Source organism: Primulina tabacum, chromosome 4 (genome assembly GCF_025594145.1).
Source record: "Primulina tabacum isolate GXHZ01 chromosome 4, ASM2559414v2, whole genome shotgun sequence".
NCBI lineage: Eukaryota > Viridiplantae > Streptophyta > Magnoliopsida > Lamiales > Gesneriaceae > Primulina > Primulina tabacum.
This window is the reverse complement of record NC_134553.1, coordinates 47,141,454-47,147,453: the sequence shown is the minus strand read 5'-3', so window position 1 is coordinate 47,147,453 and position 6,000 is coordinate 47,141,454. Positions and strand designations below refer to the sequence as shown.

General features: G+C 37.0%; 1 pseudogene; it reads right to left on the bottom strand.

The window, feature by feature from the left end:
• Nucleotides 1-2,334: 2,334 nt before the first annotated feature.
• Nucleotides 2,335-5,607, bottom strand: LOC142541718 (LRR receptor-like serine/threonine-protein kinase RPK2; annotated as a pseudogene).
• Between the last annotated feature and the right edge of the window lie 393 nt (nt 5,608-6,000).

Sequence of the window (6,000 nt, the reverse complement as noted above, 5' to 3'; positions counted from 1 at the left end):
TTGAGGATGGATTTTGCATGTTGGGAGATAAATTGCTATTTGATTTCCAGGATTTAATGGTCTATCATTTCTACAATACTTTGTATCGAAGCAAGACATAAATAGAGAAATTTCATTCAAAATATTTGGAGTTTGAGAGAATGTAAGTATTTTTCTGTGATTACCCATTTTTTATTTCTCACACCTACTATCAAATTAGTCTTGCTACTTGTGAGTCCTGGTTGATTGGAAAAATTGCCAACCCCCATATATATGTGTTTGGCCGGCTAAGTTTTAGAACCAAAAATGAGATTTCTTATTTTATTATCTTTATTGATGATCATTCTAGCTATTGGTACGTTCATTTGATAAAATACAAGAATAAGTTATTTGAAAAGCTTAAAAAATTCAGAGATAAAGTAGAGAAACAATTAAAAAAAATTATTTAAACACTTTGGTCTGATCAAATGTAGTTAATATTTGAGTACCGAATTCCAAGATTATCATAAGGATAACGAGATTCTCTCATAGTGGACTCCTGCCACCACATCACACTTGAATGATGTGTCAGAACATTGTAATCAAACATAGATGTACATAGTTCGATGTATGATGAATAATTGAATTGTCGTTATTTTTTTGGAAATATGTACTTGAGATTGCGACAATGTTATATAACAATATCCATATAAAAGAAGTGAACAAAACAACATATGAAATATAGATGGAGAAAGCATCCCAAATATTCTTATATTAGGATATGAGAATGTCCTACTTACTTGGAGCAAAAAAGTAGGAGACAAGTTGAATAATAGATCCAGTTTGTATTATTTTGAGGGATATCCAAAGAACTCACTTGAATATTATTATATGATCCAAAATTTAAAAAATAAAAATAAAAACACCATCGTTTTAGATAAAGATTTTCTGTTGGATAGTAAAAGTGAAATGATTTCAAGAAGTACTTTGAGCATCTGAGTACCATATATCATTTGTTATTAGAACTTCAAGGATCATCAGTATTCATGACATTCAATTTTCCGTACAATTTAACTCATAAATTGAAGATGGTTGGTCGTAGAAGTTAGCCAGGATTAGCAGGCTTGCCGTTTGTGTGATCATGCATGTTGCAGATAATTGGTGACTTGTCTTCTCAACTGCTCCTGAGTTATTGCTAGGAATCTCAACTGAGATTGTAAAGTCATCAGTTGAAGTGGATTTACACAACAAGATGGTACAATTCAAAACATTTTAATGAAATCTTTCCATTCGTAAAGAATTATACTTTGATTTGCCTTCAAAATTCCAAGAACAAATCTTATGTTCTCGATTTTTCGGTTTTACATATCTGCTCACACACACAAACAATACTCGTTTTCAATTTATTCGTTAGTTCTTACTTATTATCAGAAAGAAGGAAAAACGTAGGAAATGACGATGATCATAGCCTACAATTTTGAAAAATTGTACATGCACCGTCTCAATTTTCTAATTTTAGAAAATTGAGACGCATGTGCCTCCTCTTTTGACTCTTGGGCTCTCGATAAACTCATCGATGTTATGAGAAACGCCTATAAATAGCGGTGATTGAGATTTCTAAGCACACACCTCATAAGAATAAAAATACAACATCTATAGAGAGTGTTGAGTGCTTAGAAGGCATCAATCAGAGGAAAAGCAGAGAAATTTAAAATTTTCAATGGCCGGATGTAATCTGCTTCCGCATATTATTTATCATGTTTATAATTGCGTGGCGACATGATTTTTAAAGAAAAATTCTGACAATTATAGCTCATCGGTTTACATATAGTCAGCGTGTTTGCTCAAAACATCTTCCGCACTTAGAATCGGTCCAAGTTATTTGATAGATTGGTTCGATGGAAACAACTTGATTGTATTATTATTGAAGAAATTCATCATAAATGAGAGATGAGTTTTTTAAGGCATTGTGGATTGAATCAAACTGAATTAACGGTTGGGAAACAAGAGGTGATGAGATCACACATAAAAATTCTTCTTCTCTATTTCATTTATCAGAAGTTCAAGAAATGCATAAAACATTAATGGTGTTATCAGAAAAATCAAATGAAATAATATATTCAAAACAAGAGCAACAACTGTAAGATCGGCCAAATTTGACCAAAATTCTTCCGAGAAAAATTACAAAAGTTGAAAAAATAATGAAAAATTTAAAAGAAAAAAAAAGTGGAAACATGCAATTTTTTTGCACGTGCACATTTTCTGCACGTGCACTTTTTGCACGTTTCTCGTACGTACTAAATTTGCTTCTTGTGAATTTGATATATGCAACTGGTACCTCTAGAAGAAAAATTTAGATAAACATGTATATACTTCAAATGTATGTAATTTCCAAAACTTGACAGAGTCAATAGAATAGGATCATTGTTTTCAAATCAACCTATTCCGGGTCATCTTTACTATAACTACATAATCAGAAATCTGAACTGATGTTTTATTCTTTCTGTCACAATTGATCAGTTCAGAAAATGTCCACCACCTTGCAACTAGCCAGGGACAGGAGACTGAAGCGCCTTCAACCGGTCGACGACTTGCTTCATCGTTGGTCTTGAAGAAAGTGATTCAACCGTGCAAAAAATGGCCAAATGCAACATTTCCACAAGTTTGTCCTGAGGACCGTTATCCCACAAAGTTTCCACAAATGCATCCTTGATCCGACCTTGACTCATCATCAGGCATGCCCACGAAACGATATTGAAACCGTCTTCATGTGAGTAAAATGAAGGATCCAGAGCCATCTTATCCGACATTAATTCCAGCAGCACCACACCGTAGCTATAGACATCTGACTTATTCGATACACGGCCAGTCAAGGCGTACTCCGGCGCTATATAACCATATGTTCCAGCTACACGGGTCGTGGCGTGAGTTTCGGTGATTGAAAGAATTTTTGATAGCCCGAAATCTGACAGATAAGCATTCCATTCATCATCCAGTAAGATGTTACTAGGCTTGATATCTCGGTGGACAATCCGGGGATTACATTGATCGTGAAGATAAGAAAGTGCAGAGGCTATGTTCAGAGCGATCTTGTGAAGTATGCTCCAATCAAATGCTCTACTTGATCGTTCTCTGATGAATGTAAGTAAATTTCCTCCGGGAAGGTAATTATATATCAAAAACATCTCGTCTTCGCTGGAACAGTACCCGATCAAAGTAATAAGATTCGGATGTTTGATTCGACCAAGGGTTCTGATTTCTGCATGAAACTGTGGAGCGCCTTGGTGCCGTTCTGCAGTGAGCCTTTTGACCGCCACCGTATTTCCAGGCGAAATTTCAGCCCTGTATGTTACACCAAATCCACCATTTCCAATACACATGGTTTGGCTAAAATTTGCCGTTGCCTGAACAATGTTCTCGTATGTTAAAGGTACACCGATGGGATTGAAAACTGAGATTTTCTTTGGCACAGGTGATGCAGAAATCTCGACCCTCGAATTCTGTTGATTCTTTCTCATACAACAGAATAATACAGCAACAAAGATGACAGAAAGTACACAAATGGCTGATGCAGATATAATGGCTCCCAAAATAAGGGGGGAAAGCCCGTTTATTTCACTTTTCAAATGGTGTGCTGATTTAGGAGCATGCCTTTTTGGCTTGTGACCTTTATGCTGATGCGGCGGTGGTGCAGATGAATGGACTGAATTTAAGGGACGGAAATGGTTTCCCTGATGAATGCTACATGCTATCCTTTTGTTGATAGCTGATGTTTCTAAAAACAGAAGAGTTCGCAAGTGGATCAATGGTATTTTTCCCGGTACTCTGTCACAATTCAGCAAATACTGGCACATGAAGTTTCTATCTTTCAAATCAAGCACAAGCCAAGTTTCATTTCCGACAGATTTCGCCACCTATTCAGAAATTCCATTCTTAATGAAGATAACCAACAGTCGACCAATTCTGTTAGGGTGTAGGTTAAGGTAATGAAGATCAAAGATCTCAGCAGTAAAAAAGCTTTGATCTATATTTACCATTTTGAGCCTCTGACAACTACTCGGACTTCTTGGAAAACTGCCTTTGAAATTGTCACAGGGAGCCTGAATAATCTTCAGCTTAGGAAGTTTTGTAATGTCATCACTAATAGAACCTTCGAAAACGTTGTAATCATTCAATTCTATGCAAGATAAATCCGGAGACGCCTCGCCACGTGGACATCTCTTGCTCGGAAGAACATTAAAGCGACTTGAGAGGACAAGAACCGTTAGATTGACACAATTTTGTAGATTCACAGGTAAAGGACCGGTTAGGTTGTTGCTCGAAACATCTAAAACTTCAAGGCTTCGAAGTCTACCGAGCTCGTTAGGGATAACGCCATGTAACACATTTGAGGAAAGCAAAAGCGTCTTTAAACGGTTACAATTTCCCAAAGCCCGCGGAATTTCCCCCTTCAAGAAATTAAATGAGAAGTCCAAATGCTCAAGATTCACACAATCATATCCTAAAGTACTCGGGACATATCCAACGAACCGATTATAGGATAAATTCAACGAGCTTAACATCTGTAAACGGCCAAGGAATCCAGGAATATCCCCATTTATCTCATTTCGCGCCAAATTCAAAATCGCTAAATCCTTACATTCCGAAAAGGAAGGTGGAAACTTCCCAAATATCCTGTTGAAAGCTAGATTAAGAACCCTCAGTTTCCTCTGAACTGAGAACTCGAATCCCGAAAAGTTCCCAAAGATGAAATTCCCCTCAAGATCAATCACTTCAAGATTATCCAATCTCCACATTTCAACAGGGATTTCCCCATAAAATTCATTGAATGGAAGTGATAGAACCCTCAGTTCTGTAAGGTTTCCAATAACAGGTGAGATTGTTCCCACTAACTTTCCATTTACTTCAGAACAATTTCTCCTGATACCAAATCCATGCCATGCTAACTTTGAATCCATAAAACAATGAGGAGCAAGGGAAAAGTTACCTCCTAGAGTCAGCCCTGTGACTCTGAAATTTGAATCACAGGAAATTCCAAACCAATAACAGTGGTTGGGAGAATCAGCATTCCAGCTAGCAAGCATCCCATTCGGGTCAGAAATCGATTTCTTAAATTCAAGAAGAGCCATTTTTTCATCAAGAATTTGCCCATAGACAGACAAGAAAACGCACAGAAGAAGAAAACAAGAAACCAAACCCTTGGTTGCAGAAAACACGGAATTCTCCCTTCTCATTTTACCCAATGACACCGTTTTCCCACTTTTCAGGAACCAAAACAGAACCCTTGTCAGAAAAGAAGGAAAATATATTCCGGACCGTTGCAGAAACGAAGATCGATACGAAATTCGTTCGCTGTGCTTTTCCTCAAAACAAAAACTTGAAATTTGAAATGGGATGGAACCGAAGAGGGAAAGCAAGAGGAAAGGAAGCACAGCTAGCCCAAGAATCTTTAAAAAGGAACACCAAAAATGGAGTCCGGAGACAACAAAATCTTTCTGTTCTTGCAGAAAACTAGAGAATTTTGCTGGTAAATGCAAGCAGCAGTCTCAATGGGTTCAGAAAAAGAGAAGATTTTTAAAAGCTTCTTCTTCCTCTCTGCAGATTTGCTGGTGTTTACTTGTTTGCAATGTTCAAATACTATGTTGTCAATCCCAAACGCCCTTTAACCCACTGTTCTTTATAACGTGAAACAAGTGGGGCCCCATCTATGATTTAGGCAACGACACTCAATCTACAAATTTAATTACACTGTGACATCAAAAACAAATTTTTTTTTACAACGAAAATATTACTCCTTTTTTATTATTAGAATATGATTTTATGATTAAATTTATGGAAAAAATGATATTTTGAACATGCCGATAATGTGGGGTTCCATGGAGACAAACACTGTACTACGTTAGCCGGCAAGCGTTGGAAATTGCAAGTGACGACACTCTGGTGGGCCCGCAGGCAAATCTTACACGTGGAGCATCTTTTGCGATATAAAACGGCGGATTGTTTGGATTTGTGCGGGATACGACGTCGTATGTTCATTGGATT